Raw genomic sequence first — 22,147 nt, forward strand, 5'->3', positions numbered from 1 at the left:
GACATAAGCACATTGCAGATTTACAATATATTATTTAGGCTGATTTGTTCTTGTGGTTCACTTGAATATAATATTGGGTTGTTTATCTATATCTAGCAATTTCTAATCCACAAAGTAATAATTTTTGTTTTGTTAATGCAATTGTTTCATCAGCCCTTTTGCAAATAATATTAGGAATAAACTTTCAAAGAAGCATTTGTCCTTTGCTATAATATACAATGTTTGCTATTTACATCAGTCAATCAAAACTGTTACTGAGCACCTACCACACTGTGCTAGTTGCTGAAGTGAAAGAATAATGATAACAAAAGTGTAATTAACTGTTACAGCAAGTATTTTAACAGGCCATAAGCAAAAACTTTAAAGAAGGAAGAGATGTATGGTGACTGAAGCTATTGGATAAACTTCGTAGAAGAAATAAAGATGGAACTGGACCTGATAATATATCTTGACAGGTTTATATATAAAAAAGAATGATAATCCAGACAAAGGGACACACCAAACCAAAACAAAAGGTGGGAAGATTTTTCTTATATTTTTAGGTCAGTGAAAACCTTCTCCTAAAGGGCTCATTTTGAGAAGCAGCAAAGAAATATGGAATACATAAACAGGAAAAAAAATGTATAGAGTTTCAAAGTGCAAGAAGAAGGTTATAAACTTGCTATGTGAAAATCATAATTTATAAGTATGGCTCTTGGCAGTTCTTTCAAGTATTCTCCCAAGTGATCATCTGCAGTGGGCAGGCCAGATATTGTCATCAATCCTCAATTAATAGATGAGAAAACAGCCCCACTATGAGTCAGGGAAGAGTAAGTAGTAGCCACAGCTTGTCGAGGTGATCTGACTTCAGAGGCAGGAATCCTACAAGATGACTGTGTCAGTCAAAGGAAATTAGCCTTACTGCACATCCAGGATGGATTAGGGAGATGAGAAGCTGGAGTCAGGCATCAGCTTCGGTGTCTCCTTTGACTCAGACGATGGGATGGATATGGAATAGTCTGAGGACTCTTAGTCTAGATGAATAGGCTAGAAGTGTGATGAACCAAAGAAGACTAGTTCAGAAAGCAGATAATGATGAAACTCATAAAGATTCATTTGCAGATACTAACTGCTATATGTAAAACAGATAAACAACAAGGTCCTACTGTGTAGCACAAGGCACCATATTCAGTATCTTGTAATAATCTATAATTAAAAAAGAACATATATGTAACTGAATCACTATGCTGTACACTGGAAACACAACACTGTAAACTAACTATAAGTCAATTTAAAAAAAATCATATTTTGATTAAGCAGATAGATTTTACCAAGGATTGAATCCACATTCAGATTTGGATATTTGAATCTAATATCCAAAAGGAAATAGACGTTCTGGGTGAGAAGACAAGGATAAAGACAAATTTAGTGTGGCGGTGATGGTGAAAGTGAGGAGATGAAGGAGCCCTGCAGAACAGGTGCCAGCACCTAGTTCACTGGCTCCTAGCAGCAAGTTACTAAGCCCTGTGAGAGAAGAGGAAGAGGTAAACATGGGTGCAGGTACGGGTAGGCTTTTACACCCATCCCTCTCTGCCCTAGCCCAAACCCAAATTGGGATTACTCAACTATTAAGTCTTTGATTTCCTTTGAAGTGAGGGCAGACAAGAGAGCTTTGACAAAAACTAGAGCATGTTTGATAAAGTTATCATGGAGAATGGGAAAGGGAGCTGGCAAGAGAAACATGGTAGTCGGGTGGTGTTAAAAGACCAGCTGAAGTTGCAACTATACCTTTAGAGTGTTTAATAAGATCGCGGAAGCTTTACGGAGACTAGTTGAAATGGCGCTAAATGCTGGATTAGAGCAGTAAAATGTGTTCCCTCTGTGAAAGCAGACTTGTTTAGGGAGGAAAGCAGTATCTCAAGAAAGTAGTCACTTGCATGAAAATCTGTGAATCCTCAGGGACAGTGCATGTTGACTAGTAAATTTATCACTAAAGACAAATGGAACGGGAAATGAAAATACTACTATTGTGGAAGTATTCTAGACCATCTGATCCACTCTTGTCACAAAGATTAGGAGCCATTGGCAACTTCCAAATACTAGGAAATCCCTGACATTTGGTTTGGCTAATAAGCATAATCCCTGACAAATTCTCACCCTGCTGAAAAATACATCTTGGAGAGAAAGAAAACCACTACTCCAGACCCGTAAGGATGAATTTGTGTTGAAGTGAAATTAGCAGGAATCAGAAAGGATGAAGCCACAGAGAATTTGAAAACAGAGAAAAGATTTTTTTTGGAGAGTTAAGCTATTAATACATAAAAGTTTAAAGCAGAAATAGGCAAATTTGCCTTGGGGACTGTGGGCCAACAAGGAATGTTTTATATTTCTGCATGCTTAAGTCTTTCTAAGCAAATCACTGAAATTTGGCACTTGGATTAAAGCCTTTGCAGGTAATTTATGCCTGATTGGCTAGCAAAAGATAAGAGATATTTAGTTGTTAATATGAAGGTAAATAGCTTATCGACAAGACTTAGCAATCAGGATTCAATAAGCTAAGATGTCTAATAAAAACTCTGGTGTATATGATTAGAAACGGAAGGAAAGAATTGGGCAAAGCCACACTTTCAAATGTCAGCAGTGTCTTTGGTGTTATCCCGGGCCAACGGTCCTACTCAACTATAGCAGAGTTTCTCAAAATTGAGTAGGCTATGGAGCTTTTTATAGAAGAAAACACACTGAAAATACTGTCCTCAAACGTATACAAGGCTGTTCACATCAATTTCAGAACATTTAATTGAGAATTAAAAATTCTTTTCAACTGGGAATAATTCCTAAAAAGAAATGGAGCCTGGTCTTCATAATTCATTTTTTATGAATCTAAAAATGTAAAGCAGAAGTAAAATACAATCAAAAAGCTAATAAATCCTCAAAACACATTGAAAGTCTTTCAAAGTTCCTGAACAGCAGTGTGAAAAATATTTCATATTTAGGTATTTCCTTCTCACTAAGATAGAAGCATCACGTTCTCACAGAGTGATGCCCTAATGATTAAAACCATCCAACTCATTTTAATTAATCTGATTTCATGATTTTAGATTACAGTTTGACTTTCGGTGCACTTTTGACTACAGAGAAAGAATAAGCTCATCATTTAATGCAAGTATCCACATGTCCTGGTTGATACAGATTTGTTAGGGTAAATTCATAAACTGTCATCCTGTTTTGTTTTGTTTTGTTTATTTTGCTGTGCTCTTGGCTAGTCTTGCAGCTAGGCTGGTGACTGTGCATACATTAACAATTGTATTTCCAAGACAGCAAATCCGGGAACAAAAGCCTGAAAGGTGATCATCAGAGATTTCTTCTGAAGGATGACCAGCTTTCCTCAGGTGGCACTATTCCTCTCATTGCAGAACACAAACAAGGACAAAGAAACTCTGTCATTTTAGTTTATAATAACTGAGAAGATGGAGTCATGTATCCTTGAAGGCAGAAATCCAAATATTTAGGAAAGGGTATTGATCTCACGATATGAGATTTTGTCCTAGAAAGTGCTTAGGGGTTCTCAGAAATATAATATTTATTTTTTCAATCATAAATGATCCCATTAAGAAAGATAGAAGATGATAGCTAAAAAATGCCAGGAAAAGTATATACAGTGTGTTCACACGAGCTCACACTTTAAAATCCACACAAAATGGTGGGGAAAATGTACTTAGAGATAAATAAGGAGATGTCACACAGCAATATGATCAATGTCCTCGCATCTAAAGCCCTTAATGAGTTTAGGCTTAAAAAAAAATTGCTCTTAACAATGTTTATTCTTCTGTTTGAATTTAAATCAAAAAAGGTGATGAAATACGAAAGCTTGTTTTCAGCAGCCTATGATGTACTATTGATGGACAACATGAGGCACATCTTCTCTGTTATCATGTTCCTATTGTCCCTCTCAAGGAGAATGATTTTCAGCATGGTAAGAAGGAAATAAAACATAATATGAACAAGGAGATTGCACAAGAATAGCCAGGCTGCTGTAAGTGAATTAAGTTCTCACGGTGGGAGGATAATTGTATACCAGGATGTAGGAAAATGTGTCAATGAGATCAGTGAACTACTGTTGGAAACCTTTAAAGACTTTGTAGAGTATGAATAATGCCAAAGTCCTGTGGAGAAATAAATACCACAGCTAATTTAAAAAGAGGAAAGAAATAGAATCATTTATCATTTTATTATTTATTATATATTTATTATTTATACATTTATTTTTTTCTACTAATTTCATACAGGCTTTGAGAGGATTTACACAACAGCACTGTTGAAATAATAACAACAATCAGTGAAATATAATAGAAAAAAATCATTAAATGGGGTGGAGAGGACAAGGCCCTAGTGGTTGGTGCTTGAAGTGCATGTAAGAGGCTTATGTCTTCTCCAAGCTGGACTCTTTTCCACTGGCCACAGCTAACTGACTGATTCAGGGTTGAGCAGATAATTATCTGTGGACCATTCAGATGATTATTTCCAGCAAACAGAAGTTCAGAACGAGGTAACATGGAGGCTGGAATTTGTTGGAGCTCCATTGCATACAGTGCCCTAGATATAAATTGAGTGAAGTGTCTGCTGAGATTCTCACAGCTGACCTGGATCCTTCTCTCCATGAGACATGATGATCGATCTTGTCTTCTGATACTTTCTTCTACAGGCTAACTGTTGTCAACAAGAAGCCTTCAGGTTTCAGCCACTGACCACAGGAAAAATGTGTCTGCTGCTAACATAATAGCCCGATGGGAGTGGTGTTGTTAAGACGGCTCTCTTAGGAGGTGTCCTTCATTTGAAGATTTATAGACTTTGACAGCTTCTTCCATCTTGTGACTCTGCCTTCCTCTAAATCCTGAGTTGAGCAAGGGAATAAAGAAAGTGTTTATGGTCCAGACCTGAAAGTGTCAGAATCACTTCTACACTATCCATTGACTAGAACTCAGTCCAATGGCCACACAATATCTGCATACCATCTAGCTGTGTGCCCAAGAGAGAGAAAAAGAGTTTGGTGACCAGCTAGTCAGTCACTGCCATAGTTAACCCTTCTGGTCACCAAATGCCTCTTACTCCTTCTCCCACACAGGAACATATTTATCTCACACTCAAGAGACATCATTCAAACATCATGTAGTCACTACATCCAGTTCACATTCCCAGGAAAGGGCAAAAGCTTGATGCCAAGTCTCCATCACACTCAACATTCTTTGTCTAAGCTGATAAGAGTAGATTTACGATGAATGCAACCAAAAACGTTACCTAATAAGCAACAACTGAAAACAGAGTTTTAAGGCAGTATTTTTTAGTATGAGCTGGATCTTGGAATTACTTAGAAAGTTTTTTTTTTCTTTTTAATACAAATAGGCTCTACCTTCAAAAATTCTGTTTTAATTTAACTGGCTTGGGGCCCTGTCATTGGTATGCTTTAAACACTCCCCAGATGAGTGTAATGTTCAGGCAGGACTGAGATCTATGTCTCTAAGAGAAAGGTGAAAAGACAGCAGCTGCATGTGTAAGTAACCATCCCTACAAGATAAACAGAAGCAACAAGTTACAAAGAAATGGAGAAATATAGGAGAAATCTACTCATTTCCTAACCTTTGTCAACAATCATCTGAGTAATGAGCTCTATTTATATGCAACACATATGTATTAATCTATTATTGCCAAGGTTACATTTCAGAATGAAGATTTTTTTTTAAATGTTATCTGAAAGAATTTGCATTCTGACGTGAATAAAAATTATCACAGGAGCTAGGAGACTACAATCACCTGAACTAGAGTGAAAGAAATCTGGCTCATGAATGCTATTATTCAGTGTGAGTCTGTGAATTAAATCTGTGTCTCACAGAGTATGGAATCTCAAGATGCCACTGTGGTTTTCCCCCATTTTTAAAAACTCTTTTTTTTTTTTTTGGTAAAATAACAATTTCAGATGAAAGAAAAATGTAGGGGAAAATCTACCCCAGGCTTTGTTGGCTATTTATAGATATTGAATTTCTCGCCCCCTCTCCTCACAGGAGTCCTTTATCTCGCTGGACTTGCTCTCTCCTTCCGCCTCGCCACAGGCAGTCCTGTGAAGGTGGGACTGAAATCCTACCTGCAGTGACAGAAGAGCCCCACAGGCCACCTGGGTTTGGGACTTAACACTAAACTGGGAGCTCAGACTATTAAGCCGTCTGCCCTGAAGTTTTCCCCCAAATGTTGTCATAGGATACAAATAGGCATACCTTTAAAACCACCTGAAGATTTAAGCAGACTTTCGGAGATTATCGAATCAAGACTTTCAGAAATAAAAATGATGGAAGCAGACAAGCAGGAAAAATACATTCTTTTACACCATGACTCGGACTTGGAAGAGTTTGACGAATATCAAGTTTCACTGATGCATCAGACTCAAAAAGGGTAAGTGTTACGATATGTGGATAGACTAATTTTATTCAAAACCGACTGCCCAATTTACAGCTGTGTGTGTATATGTGCATGTAGTGTAAATGAACACTCAGAAATTCTATCTTTAGACATACAGAGGTATTAGATTCATGACAGTAAAATGTTTCATCTAAGCATTGGAATATGAGACAATGGGATACTTTATTACCATACGCCATTACTAAGTGATTTTAGTAATTTTGAAGAGAGGATTTAAATGGAGGGCTACTTCTCAAATTACCTATCTCTAGTCAGAAAGGTATCAATACAAAAAAGACTTGTTTCCTGTTGTCCTGCCAACTCAAATTCATTCCTTAGCTTCCCCAAACCTGTTCATTTAGAGGCAAGCATAACTGAAAAATAAAAAATAAAAAGCCATGTGGTTGTTGTCCAATATTGATTAGCTGTAAATAAGGTCATTTTGGAATGTTCGTTGCCAGGTGTCTTCCACTTATTTTTCTAAATCATAGGCATCTGAATGGGCTAAAATTGAACCACTCCTGATACACATAATGATTTGACATTTATAAGAGTATGAATTTAGAGCTTGCTTCAGACTAATTGGCCAAATCTGATAAGACAATTTTTCAAGCTGTTTTATATAGTTTCATTTCACAATCTTTTTATTTTTAATTTTCTGCCCATCACTCTCTTTCAAACTTATCACTTAGTCTTTAAAAGCAAACTGATTACAGTCCTTTGGGAAAACAATTCCAAAGTGTAAACAATAATGACAGACAGTTTCAGTCTTCAATTTGGCTCCAAAAAAGGCTAATCCTACACAGGAGAAAGACATTTCGATTAAGAAATGGCAGGCAACAATGAAAAAGAGACACTGACTGGTATAGGATATAACTCCTCCTAAATTCTCAGCGTTGCTTTTAGTAATTTTGTGTAATGTGAAGGCTGCAAATGCTTCGCACGTGTGTTTTTATGGAAAATAGCTATAGGTGCTTTTTGTAAATTGCCGAACTCCACCATGTTATGACATTAACTTTCAATGTCTATTTGCATTAAGTCTCCATTATCAAAAGATGCTGGAGGCAAGTATAATGTAATACTAAGCATTTTTTCAGGATGTACTTGGGTCATCAACTCTGGATAAATCTTGTTGATAAGCTATGAAACTTATATAATGTTATAAACCAATGTTACCTCAATAAAATAAATTTTAAAAAACACTATATTTTATTTGGACATGATAAAGTGCTTTACTTACCCTAATTAAGATAAAACTGCATTGCAGAAGTCAAATGCTTTCTCATCATGATATGTAAACATTAAAACAAGAAGCATATTAAATGATAGGACAGCCAGTGATTTTCAGACATCATAATTAATCTAGGGTGAAGAGTGTGGAAAAAATAGTCTGCCTAACTTGAAAAGTAAAGACAAAGTTTTTGTTTTTACTCTAGGAGATATATTGAAAGGTTAAAAGCAGTATTTTCATGTTTTGTGTCCCAGTTGAGAAAGTATATTTTTCACATGATACACAGTGACACTTTCTTGTAAAACAGATTAAAATTGAAACCACTAAATTCAATGTCTCTAAATCATACAGAACACTAACAATTGAAAATGTCATTTAGTAATCCCCCTTCTGCTCGTGGCGCACAACAAATCCCTTCTTCTTGCACATAGAAAATTGAGAAAGAATTTACAGGTGAAAGATTTTCTTTAAAATCCATGAAGTTCTACCCTAGTTGTCTAATGATTCCATTAAAGAGAAGAAAAACAAGAGGAACAGGGAACAATTGAAATTGGGATAATTCACCTCCTGAAAAGAAATAGTCTCTTTTAATTAAAAGTATAGAATTTTGTTAAAGGAATTGCTCAAATTACTGACATTTTAAATCCTTTTTGCTTAAAGTTAATATATTCCTTCCTTAAATAAACACGTTAACTGCAAAGTGCATCAGGAGAATAATCATTTATGTGGTAATAATTTAAATATATAGATTTTAGGCTGAAGGTTTTGCTTATTCAGCTGTGACTAGCAGGTAGGTGTAACTTCCAAGAGCAGGAAGAAAACATGCATGGGGCTTTGTTTGGTTCAGTTTGTCTGGTTTTCTTTTGTTTGATGCTGTTTCTGCTCATTCCTTGACTCCCTCAAAATACTGACTACTAGAAACGTTGATATTTGCACTCTCAGAGTTCAATTTCCTCAGATTCCAGAATAGATAAGCACGAACCAGGTTCCTTTTGAAACTGTAAGCCCTGTTCCTCCTCTGTGCTGCCTTTCTATTTCCCCTTCTCCCAAGAAGACTGGAGATAATAATTCCCTTAACAGAGACAAATAAAATGTATCCCAAGTGCAGAAAGGGGGAAAGAAAGAAGGGGAAAGTAGGGAGGGAAGGAGAAAGGGAAAGAAGAAAGGCAGCAAAGGCCAGAGGGAGGTCACTGTGACCAAGATTACTTCCAGACTGTTCCTCAGCTTTCTATGGGACAGATTACAGATTTTTCCAAACATGCATTCTAAATTTAGAAGCTGTATTGGACTGCAATTAAGTAAGGAAGAGCTAAAGTCTTTTTAGAAAATTCTCTATTTTTTCCTTCAATCTTGCACTATTACAAAGTTCATATACAAAGCCTTACTAAAATCAAGTCACCATTTACTGAGGATGATGTACAAAGATTACTGAATATATTAAGTCTTCACAACAACATTATAAGGTAGAATTTTGTAGTTTGCAGATGAGAAAGTTGAGGCTTAGGAAATGCTGTTTGCTCTGTTTCTAAGTATTAAAACGAAGAAATTAATCTTCAGTCTTTCTGACACTTTCTATCAGTGTTGAAACCTTTGTGCATTTTACTCGTGGCAGGAGGTAGATTAGGAGTTCAAGTCTTACACTAGCTCTGATGATGTCTAGGGCAAAGGTTTAACACCTGACCGGCCCCTGCCAGTTGTGGCCCTGGGTAGGTCACTCCGATGGCCTTCATTAGCTCTCTGAAAGTCTCCTTAACAGCAGCCATCTCGCTGGTGTTAGTGTGGGTGATGCCCGGGGGGCCGCCGTAGATTGTGAGCTGCCCGAGGGCGGTGCGTACTCTGTCATGTGCTTTAACCTCCACAGACCGATGTAGTGCTAGCATGTAGTTGGGGCTCAGGAAATGCTTGCTGAAACAACTGGTTATAAATTATTATAATTTACTGTGAGTTCAATGTACTTGGGGGAAAGATAAAATTCTGTGCAAATGGTAACCTTCTAACAGCAGCTGCTTAGATGGTTAACTGCTGACATACTGACTCACGATCAAATATTTGCCTCTGGTTGGAAACACGATAGGCAGTGAGTTCAACTTGGAGAAAATTATGTGACTATCTCATCTGCTGATACTTGAGTCAGCTTCCGTTGCCAGGCAAGGCCTTTTCTATCCATTGTTAGAAGGCACAGAAGAGGGTTTTCTCTCTACTTATATGTAGATGAAAGCATAACTTCATTCAGAGAAACTGATTTCACTGAAGTTTCAGGAATAAGTCTAAATACGTTACTTAAAATCAGAAGTTAGAAAAAAAATGATTCTTTTTATCATTTCTGCCTGGTAGTGTATAAAACTTATTCTTTTCCAAAGGGAGAAAAAACAAAAAGATAATCACCTTGGGCTAAGTGTGCCAAATAAATCCTTCCTTTGCATCCATTATCCCCCTCGGCTAACTACTCAGGTCATTTGATTGTTCTGGCTCAGTAACTTGCCATCTGAGAAATAGCATTGTTACAGCAAGAAAACTGTTGAATCTCACAGTGTGCCTGGTCCGAGCAAAAACATAGCAAATTTATAATTAAAGTGAATTAAACAATTTTGCTAGAATGGATAAAGGCAATTGATATCTGCAGACATTTATATTTAGACAAACATAAGAAGCAAATTGAGCATGTCATTGTTTCAAATTGGAAATTAAAAAAATAATAGATTACTCAGAAAGCCATCCAGGAACACAGAAAAATTGGCCATGGTGGAAATTTTAAGTGTGAAAGTGATGCAATTAAATATAATTGGACATCGCTCTGAACAGCAAGATGATACTCCCGGCAATCAAGAATAGATTCAGAATAGGAAAGAAAAAATTGAAGACGGCACCATCAACAGTCATATTTTTTAAAATGTAGTCAGGCAATGTGCATTATGGCTTTCAAGTAAAATTACTTTGACAGTTTCATTTGGCCCATAAATGAAGTGTTTTGTTCACCAAATCTCTATAGTACCTCAGGACTTCCAAAAGTCATTCGTGATCCTTAGAACAAAGGGCTGTTAAATTCAAACTTGAAAGGCTCACAGTGGTACTCTGAGATACACCTACGTTTTATTTATACATTAGCTCAACAATCTCTGATACATTTCTACTACAAGTCAGGCAATAGGAAATACCAGGGCGTATGATCTTTGCCCTCGTGATCCGATTGCTCAGAGTAACATGTTGTGAGAGTCTTACACAGAGTGCTAGATAATCCCAGAAAGAGAGCTACTAACTCCCTGGGATTATGAAGAAATCCAGTCTGACCTGAGTCTTGTTGAAAGAGTAGAAATTTGCGAGGTAGAGAAGAGGTAAAGCAATTCATATCTGAAAGATCAAGTAAGAGGGGAAATCTCTATAGCTCCTTGTGCTAAAGCAGCACCAAGAAATATTACAGCCTATGAAGGAATTACCTCAAGAGAAATAGAACTAAATTAAATGCATATATGGCAGCTCTGATGCCTCCACATTTTATGCTCTTGGAGAAGGAGGAGAAACCCTTCCATGTTTCCCCACAAAAATCCAGACCGCAAGTATTCTCTCTACCCTGATTAAGAAGTTGTGATACACTACGTTTTTGCATTTCAATGAGTCCTGCACTCTCCACATGATGTGAAGAAGTTGGAGATGGGTAAATCCATAAAGAAGTTATGTCCCTTGAAAGTAAAGCATATTTTTTTAAGAACTGAGACTCTGTAGTCAGACGACTTGAGTTAGAATCCTGGCTCTAACATTTACCAGGCAGCTTTGGGAAGTTCAGCAAATTTTGTCATCTTTCTGAGCCTTAGTGTCCTCATCTATGAAAAGGAAATAATAAGGCTTCAAAGGTTGCTGTGAGGAGTGAATGTGATCATGCTTATTAGCGTTTTGTGTGCTGCCTGCCACTGAGGAAGTGTTTCATAGTTTAGTTATGGCTGAAATAACTGTAATCAGGAGTCATACACATACACACCTGTGCATGCAGAAGAAGGGAATTTTATTTTATCTTGACAAAAATTAACCAGAATTGGCTAATTGGTGTCTACCTTCTCCTTGACATCCTTTATCATATCTTAAGAATTTTTATTGAAACTAAGCAAAATGGTATTGGACAGCATGCTTCTCCAGTCTTGACAGTGCAGCCACCCGTCATTACTAAGACTGCTTGTTATGTGAACAGCTAAGGGAAATAATAAGGCTGTCCCTCTGATATGATATACTGTCCAGGTGACATGTCTTTAAAAATTTTTTTTCTCCCAAGATACATCCACTGCCACCACTTTATACTATTTTACTCTCTTTCCATTTATTCCCCATCATAGGGATAGCTGAATCCTTACCTACAACTATAGTTCTCACTCCTCAAAGAGCCAATTGACAAGTCCCTCTGCTCCCTCCTTTTCAAAACTATCTCTTCCTTCCATTTCCACTGCTATCAACCCAACCCAAGCCCCAGGCTCTCATATGTGACCTACGTAATGGCCACCTGTCCTCCAGACTGTAATCCCACCAATTAATCCTCAGGTTCACGGCCAGAATAGCTCTGTGCTCAATAACCTCCAATGATACCATTATCTGTAAGAAAAAGTTAACATTGCTTAGGAAAGTGTTCAAATGGAAAACCCAAAGAAGAAAGAAAATCACACTAAGATGCTTTTTCCTAAAAAAGCAATAGGTAAAAAGATAGACACATGGAAGGAAGGAAGAGGGGAGGAAGGGAGCTCTTTGACTTTACAAATGAAGGTCAAGCTGACATCTAATGTGCTAACAGAGCAGCAGCCCTGCATTTCTCACCATGGGCAAGAGGAGAGAAGCTGCACATCATGGCCCGGTGACTATTACAAGATCTCTTTCAGGTATATTAACTTATAATACTGATTTTTTTTTCTTAAAAACCGTCATTATTAACCAAATGTATAAAAACAAAGGGATTACACCGTCTCAGAGATATATTATAATTTCAAATGATAACTTCATTTTAGATAAGATATTCAATGTATCGTGCTGTGCATTTTTCTTGATACATTCTATGTATTTTTTGTAGTTTCACTGGTCGCTATGGAGAAGTATAGTTCTCCTCTTGCTAACCATCAGATAAAATATACCCTAATTAAAACAACTTATTGTCTCTATCTCGGCAGGAAACTCCTCTCAAGAAGTCATAAAACTAAGAAGTTTTCATCCTCTGATCAACTCCAAAGGCTCTCTCAGGCTCTTTTTGTGCTGCTGATACTCATTTCCCAGATATTTTTAAGTTTCTTTGTCCTAAAAATTCATCAGAATGTGAGCACACTTGAAAAAAAGGGAGCGTCAGCACAAATGAAAGGTAAATGAATGATGAATTTCTTGTTTGTTCTAAATCCCATTTCAGTTATAAGTTAGAAAAGCCTTGGGTAAAAAACTAGGCTTAGGTAGCTCCACTGATTCTGCTTTAATTTTTTTGAGGTTATAAAGTTTTACAGTTCTTTTCTTTAACAGAAAAACAGAAAAACTTTCCAAAATTTTCAACAGTGGCTCAGACACCACCACCATTGTTCCCCTCCCTCGAATTCTATCTGAATAATTTTTTTCTGAGCTCTGTTGAATCATAGAGCTTTCTGCCATATATACATATATAATATTACACGTGTACTGTAATGTCTTAAATGTATTCATGCCTGTCTCCAAATATTCTGTGAACTATCAAAGCCACCCATTCCCAGGGACCAGCACAAATTGTGTGAATCCCTTTATAATCTTTAAAGTGGCACACACACACAGAAGTAAAATTAAACTGAAGCTTGTCACCCTTATGTGGGCATTTGGCAAAATATCTTTAATAAATAAACATATATATTTTTTCTTATCATAAAACTACCTCAGGCCTGCATGCTTCTTCCACTGGTAACCAGTCCCACTCGCCTTCAATATTTTAAAGATATTTTTCTGGAAAAATTCCTTCATACCTCTCGAAGCTGTGTTTGCTCTTTAACATAAAAATATGTAATAACTTTTTGAAAGAGTGTTGTTATGGCAGAAATAAGATAATACATACATGTGCATAGCGAAATTGCTGGACAGTGCAGCCATTTCAGTTTTAGACAGTTTGGCAAGAAGGATAACAGACTTGTCATCAGGGAACTGGTGAAAAATTTGTGGTCAAACAAAATGCCAGTAAGACAGTCATTTTTTATTTACTCCAATTTCTAATATAATTATCAATATTTTAAAAACAAAACAAAAATCAAAACGCTTTGGGCCAGAGAAACTGATGTGAAAATGAATACTTAGACAATAAGCAATCAGGGCTACAAAGGCTTACCTGAGCATTAGTTTTCCATTCCTCCTCTTGGATACAGTTAGATTTACAACTCATCTGAAGCAACATTCCTTGACAACTTTATAATCCGAAGAACCCAGAGCAGTTGGCTCATAACTCCTTCTCTAAGATTATGACTAACTAGTCTACCTGCCACCACCCCAAAATTCATTCCCTCCCTCACAACCAGATGTCACAAAATATACCTGCTCAAAGCTTTTCAATGGCTCCAACTGCCTTTTGAGTAAAAACTAAATTTCCTTGCACAGCACTTTGTGATGTAGCTCTGCTTACTCAGCCTCAGGGCCCTGCCATCCTATTCATGGATTCTCCATGAATGCTGAAAATAAAAGCTGTGGCTCCCCAAGCACACCATGGATTTTCCAAAGATACCCTTTCTTTCTGATTCCTCTCTTCCATGTTTACTACCACTTCTCATTTAGGAATCTGCTCAAATACTAACTCTTTGAAGAACCCTTCCTTGACCATTCACCCCTTTCTGCCCAAAAATCTGCCTCGTGGAAACCTTAGAGTATTCCCTACGTTTGGTTGTGCTTCTTTACACTTACCTTCTTCATCAGACAGTAAGCTCTTGGAAGGTCAGAGTGCTCTCTTTCTCATGATTTCTCATGTCCCAGTACACGGCTTACTGCCTATCACAGTAAGTATCCGTCATATTCTGCATTCATCTATAGTATACGGAGCACTCAGGAAGGACTGTCCTAAAGGGCAATAAAAAGCACACAAAAGTTCTTAACTAACCCAAAGACATTAATAGAGAATTGACATCTAATCTGTTTGAATCTGTATGTTCTTTAGATACAAGACCTCCAGATGAGATCTTCTAAAATGTAGAGGAAAACTGTAAGCACTTCAAGTCTAAAAAATAATGATACAGAGAGTCACCTAGGGCTAGTCACTAAGTTTGTGAATGCCAGATGACAGACTTGATGTGCACGAGTGACTAGTCACTTCTTTTTACCCCATCTGCGATAAATAAATTACCACCTCACACTCAGCAAACCCAAATATTGTCAATTATGCTTTTCAAAGTCTCCTTAATAAAGAGTAAACCAATTCAAAGGACCTGATTGATATGAATATATACACAGCCAAAGAAAAATGGTAGCATTAATGAAATTAGGAAAGGCAAGAAAAACAATTGTTGAATGCTGGCAACTTGCCAGGTGTTGTCTAAAATGTCTTACAAGGTTTGAGCCCCACAATATCCTGTGCCCAATTAGGAAAATACTATCACAATCATTTCACAGATGAAGAACCTGAGGCTTAGTGAGGCTTATCTCTCACCCAAGGTCATGCAGCCAACAAAAATCAAAAAGGTGAGGTTTGGACCCAGAGAATCAGATAGCAGTACCTGTGTGATTATCCACTCTGATCGCCTACCGTGATTCAGTACTACGCCATTACTACCTGCCCTACCTGTGCTTAATAATAATGATAATAATAAGGTAGGTATCAACCTCTCTCTTCCCCTGAAATTATATGAGAAATAATACTCAACACTGTCATCTTTAGGGCTAGACTTCAACACATAATTTTGAACAAGGTAGGTAATTTGGAATGCATGTGAATTTGCAATAAACATGACTGAATGCTGAATTGCCGAGATGCCTCTCATAGCTTCAGGAAGACACGCGGCCTTTCTTCAACCACGTTCCCTTTCTTCAACCACTGCTGCTTATTCTTCCACTTACACAGCCTTTCCTTACAATGCAAGCTGTTATAAAAACACACTACCCTGCGAAGCCTGAAATATCAGCCAGTTTGAAGGAGAATATCCAGCAGGGCTCCTTTTATGTATGTTTGAGAGTTTAATCATGTGCTGCTGGGCAGATGTTTGGCCCGTGAAGGTTACACAGTGGTCTCTTAAAGCAAACTATAAAAGTGCTCGTCCAGGGGAACAACCCGACAGGCTGATGACGCTTCCAGCCTGGGCAGTTATTTCCGCAAATCTCCATACTGTGGACTTCTTAAACCACATGACCCATTCTCATATCCCTGGGTCTATGAATTAGAAACAATGTCACTTAGGGAAAATATCTCCTTCAATGTACTTCCTCCTCTGATCTCAGCCACAGGGAAAGCCGTTAGAAGTTCCTGGTCCTTCAAGGGAATGAAAATTCAAGCAGCTTTCAAGATTTTCATACACACACACACACACACAAAGTATTTGATTATCGAAACTTGAGGGGGAATAAAATTTTACTGTATTCAGCTGTTTTGAAACCATTTGTTTCTCTCTCTAGTTTTTGGAACTTGCCAAATATTCAATATCCAGAAAACTCTTTTGACCTTATAAGTAGGCATGGGAATCATAATATTGACTTCTCCCAGCAAGATGTCCCCCTTGGGAGTGGTGGTGAGTTACCTGATCCGTTTGTACCACCGCAGCACTGGACAATACCCTTGAAAAACCAAGGTTGCCAAGATGGGCAGCCCAGCATTAAAGATCATTCTGAGATTGGCATCAGGTTCATTTGTGGTCTGCCTGTGACTCAGCAGAAATTCAAGATGGACCCCGAGAATAAAGTCGGCTTTGTGGCATTTGTCAACGAAGCTATATTACTGTTTTGATCTAGATGACTCTCTAGATAAAAGAAAGATGCCTGTCAATCATACAATGGATGTAATTTCAGACGTGGTGAGCAAAAATGGCCCTGAGCAGCAAAGGATACTATGATTTTTTTTTTCTTAATTCCCTGGATTATTAGTGTCACATCCTTTCCAATTCCTTCCCCCCATTAATTCTATCAGCTGGGAAAACACCTTTAGCATCGAGAAGGGAAAAAAATCACACTTAGCAGCAGCAAGGTCCTGCTGAAAGGGACAGTGGTGTTCACTGCAGCAGTTTCTCTCTGTGCGACCTCATGCAATCCTCCAGGCCAGTTTACAAGATACAATTACTGGGCCTTATATGGTAATGAAAAAAATGCATTTACAATGAGATGTTCATCTTAAAAAAATTCAGAACACTTCCTTTTTTAATGAGAAAGATACAAGTTTTATTACTATACTAGTTCCTCCCAGCCTTATTTTTCCCTTATGTTGTATATTTGTGACTTTTTTTTTTATTAACCTCAGCACTGCCTTGAGAATCTGTTCAATTATTCTGTTCTTCCTGAAGTAAAGTATTTAGGTTGACATCAACAAGGACTGTGCACTGAAAGGCACTGACATATTAGATTCAAAAGTCAGCCGTTGTGACTTCGAGCACTGTTACTATTAGGACGAGCACAAGGCGGTACCTCTGGTCAGATACTGCTATCTGGTTACTTCTGCCCTCATTAATTTATTTGGAGGCTGGATTTTTGGCTTGAAAATGTCCTACTGATTGCACACATATATATATATATATATATATATTCAGTTTTTCCTCAAGCAGATAAAATATTCCAAATATATATAAACCTCTGATGATAACTTTTCCAACTTTGCATACCAAGTAACATACTGTCTTACGCTGTAGCCTTTGTCTATAAGAGCAGACCATGCTGATGAAGGAACTGGTGGATCTCTTCGTTATTCAATCTGTTCTCTGTTGGTATATGCTTTGCTAACAACATACGAAATTTCATTTTCTCAAAGAGCACACATTGCATTTTTTTACAAATAAATTCTAATAAAAAGAAGCTTTCATAGATTTTTCTTATTTTTTTCAAAGTGTTTTTCTTCTCGGTACTAAAGACTTAAAATTTGTTCATGGTGAAACAGCACTATGTAAATAATATTTGTTTACAAGGACAGGGCATAAAAGAGTGAAAATAACTTTGCTTTGGATTCAAGCAATCTTAAGCTCCCATCGGCTATGTAACCTGGGGAAGTCACTCTCTTCTTCTGAATTCATAATCCCCATGTTCTGATAAGGAAATTAATACTAATACCTGCTCTGTAGGGTGGCTAAGAAATTCAAACTACTGATTGGAGTGTGTCTACTGTCTGGTGTAGTAAACTCAAAGAAAAAGCAGGATTGCTATTTTTAACAATATTGAAATAACTTACTTAGTTCTTTTTTAATTTCAATGATTCTTTGTTTTTCCTCTGTGACTTTTTAGCACTTTGAGCTTTGTTTTATCCCTGGTCAGATTATTAATACAGCTTCTGAATGGCCTCTGAAGGTTACACATATATGACCGTGGCCCTTATTAATTCAGGGCTGTAGAACTTTCTTCCTTGCTTTCATTTGTCTTTAAATACATATCTATCATGTTAAACACTGTGCTGGCAATTAAGATATTACAAGGAACAAAACAGGCACTTTTTTTGCCTCCAAGGATCTCACAGCCCAATTGTGGAGCCAGCCTTCAATCAAACAATTACTAATACACCAGAAAATAATAGTAGAGCATAACTTTGCTAAATAACACGTAGGAAAGAAGTATGGTCTCTGTGACTAAATAGAAAAGGAATCTGGGGGCCAAAAAAGGCTTTATTGAATAAAAATTAAAATTGACATGAGATTTGAAAGACTAGGAAGAGGCAAATAGGTGACAGGTATAGTTGGGGAAAGAACAGAAGTGAACAAAGCGGAAGAAAGAGCAGGAGCCCAGGCCCTGGGGTGGGAGGGACAGGGCGTGCTCAGGCATCTGAGACAAGGCTGGAGTGGCTGAACGGGACCCAGGTGGGAACGGAGGTTGGTCGGGGAGGTGTGGGGGATGAGACTAAGCTGCGTCCTCAGATATATTAACGATTTTAATCTTTAGCCAGGTAAGCCACTGAAATATTTTTAAGAAAAGGGTAGGTGATCTGACTATATTTGCATTTTGAAAGATCTTTCTGAATGCTACTTAGAGCATTAGGGACCTGGGAGCTTTTCAAATCCCATGTACCTACAAAGCACCTGCAGATGTTGTTAAATGCAGGTTCTGATCCAGTATGTCTGGGGTGGGGCCCGAAAGCCTGCATTTCTAACAAATTCCCAGATGCAGCAGCTATTATGTATGGGTCCACAGACCATGCTTTGTAGCTACAGGTTTTGAGAAAGGAAATATGGATAGAGTAAAATGGGAGGCCAGAAATCAGTTAGGAAGATGTTCCTTAATTCATTTAATCATCCCTATGCATTTAGCATTTACTAAGGAACAGCCCCAGCCCCTCTTCCTGACTGTGGAAACAGAATGGTTAACAAACCAGGCAGGGTCCCAGTTTGTAAGGGGCTTACATGCGGGTGGATGCTGCACTATGTAGGTAAGAGATGATATAAGCTTAGGCTGGAATAGTGGTAGCCACACAGAGCACAATGAGCAGATTGTGGAGATATTTACTTACCTGGCAAAATGGGATAGAGAGACATTGGCTTTTGAAGGATGAGAGACAAGATTTGACAAGGCAGACTTAGGTTTCAAGCTATCTTCGAGATACCCACATAAAGTACATGTTTAGTCTATGGATTTAGACCTAAAAATAGAGATCAAGGCTTTCAGTGTGATCATGAGTTAGCTTTTCCATAGGTTGAACGTATGGTACCTTAAATATATTCATGTGAGGCTATCAGGTAGCAGCCTCCCTCATCTAGCCACCTGCCCCATTGCTCAGCCCCATCCCCCATGCCTCCTACTTTTCTGAGAAAGATAGGGCCTGTTCCCACACTCACATTCAGCTATAGCCGATCTCACCGTCACTTCTTTTCTACAGTGTCTGAAGAGTGATAGCAACTCTTTAAAGTCACATTCCTTAAATTAATAATTTACGCTCAATGTGTTCATTTTCTCACCCAGCTTTCCTGGTTTACCCACTGCAAAATAATTTCTACCTTGGCAACCCTTTGAATCAGTCAGTTCAATCTACAGGTTTAAGTCCTCAACTTGTTTCAACTTCTCTGCCGCAGAATTGTCTACTTCTGTCTCCAGGTAACTCTTATTCCTCCGCCTCTCCTACATGTATTGCATACGTTTTCCTTTTATCTCTCAGAGGATTTCTTCCAATCACTTCTCTGGACTGTCGGTCTTCCAGAAATCTGTTTAATGTTGACATAACCTAAAACTGTGTGCACTCCTTCTTCTCATTGCACACGAACACTTCTCATTAAACACTTAACTCAGTGATTCAACTGCCATTGATCTGCTTGAAAACTGAACCACTAACCCATTCTTTTCTGAGCTCCAGATCTATATAGCCAAGTGCCCTCAGGACATTGCCACTTGAATGACCGCAGACACCTTAAAGTCAGCATGTCTAAAACTGACCTCACCTTCATTTACTGAAATGTCTCCTACTCTGTTTTACTGTTTTTGGTAAGTATTCTTGGCAGAAACCTGAGATCCAATCAAGATTTATTTAACCTTCTCCTTCCTACCCCCAAACCAGAAGATAACCAAAATCTATTCATTCTGCTTCCCCTCCACCCTCACCCCCACTACTGCTTTCTTAGGACCTCTTCAGTCCTTCCAGGGATCACTGAGCCAGCCTCAACAAAAAAAAACAAAACAACCTCTGTATGTCTTTGCTCTTTTTTCCTTCTACTTCATCTTCTAACCAGTGTGAATTTCCACTTTGTAGCTTAAATATCTTTCCTGGTTCCCTGCTCTCTCTGGGAAAATGGCAGAACAGACCAGCATACTAGTTCTTCATGAAAGGACTTCTGTATCTGTCTGATTTCTATTTCTCATGATAATCTTTCTTTTAGTCCAGCAGTACTGAGTTCCTGGCATTTGCCATTGGCCAGGTTATTTCATTGCAATATGCCTTCCATATTGTGGAAGGATCATGGGCTCCTCCTATCTGGAAGATGCTTCTCTGGTCAGTTTGGAAGAAATATATTCATCTTTACAGACTCATTTCAAGCATCTGCTCTTTTTTTTTTCTTTTTTGAGAATCTTTCCTGATCCTGCTTCTCTCTCTTTTGTGTTCATACTGTACACATAACATGTTCCTTTCATGGCAGAGCAATTTATTTGTTTATTTGTTAATATGCCTCATTTACTAAACTGTAAATTACTTGAGGATAAGATTTTATCTTTCTTGTAACTCTGAATTTCCCAACCGAACTCTGTAATAACATAACCTTAGCACACAATCTGATATATACGATAATAATTCAGTTTTCAACCCATGCCTGCAGAGTGCCACATCTTGTCCCATGCCACTGTGAAATCCACTGTCCTAGTCAGCTCTTCTATTTGCATGGGGTTATTTCTCCCCTGGATCTTTTCCTTTACACATCTAGGCAGTATTCCAAAATAATCTCTCTTCACAACAACTTACAACAGGAAACCCGTTCCTCCGAGTCTCCCACAACAAGCTTAGATCTGGCATCAATCTCTCCTTATTCACCATACACCATAGACTGCCATCCTGTCCTGGGAAACACATCCTTGCCCCCTTCCCCGCACCTACTTTGTACACATTAGTTGTACAATTGAGGCATTCTGGAGGGTGTTAACTCCCCTATACCTGGGACAAGAATAACAGAAATTATCTTGGACAGTCTTTTCTGGGTATATCCTAGTTTATTCATTTTCATCATAAAGTGACTATAAATGTATAATTTTTCATGTTTGACAAACACAACATACCAGAAAGCAAAATTTCAATTTGGAAAACTGTCATCTATTAAGCATTTATGAAGTGTCAGGTACTCTTCAAAATGGTTTGCTTGTGAAATGGGACAGCATCAAATCAGATAAGTTGGAGAGAGAGAGAATGAAGGGAATTATTTTATTTTATATTTAACAAAACTAAATTCCCCTATAGATTATTTTTCTGTTTGGCAGTAACTAATCTTACTACTGACAGATATGATCACTTATGAATCAAAACATGCTGACAATTAGGTGAATATTCAGCCTAATTAATGTATTAATCTCTCAGCCAGTGCTTACCTGTCCCTCTCTGATCTTCTTCCAATTCTCAAAAGTCTTTCCCTCTTACTCCACCTGTTTCCATTTTTTAAATTTTCCTGCTTGACTTGTGCCAGGAGCTGGGAGCAGCAAGGACAGAATGGAAGTATGGCTCATGGTTGGGTGCACATCGGCATAATTGTAGGTAGAATGTCATTTCTTCAGTTTCATCTGCTCCTCCAGCTGGTACAGGTACCTTGCGGTCTCTCTTGGCATAGATGGCTTCTGAGGTTGGTTTTTTTCGTGCATCCATGAGAATGACCTTCAGGTGCCCATATGGTCCCCCTGCAGCTTCCTCACTTGGGTGCTTCTCTAGAGGCAGGGCTGAGGCTTCCC

The sequence above is a fragment of the Vicugna pacos genome, chromosome 2 (genome assembly GCF_048564905.1).
Source record: "Vicugna pacos chromosome 2, VicPac4, whole genome shotgun sequence".
Taxonomy (NCBI): domain Eukaryota; kingdom Metazoa; phylum Chordata; class Mammalia; order Artiodactyla; family Camelidae; genus Vicugna; species Vicugna pacos.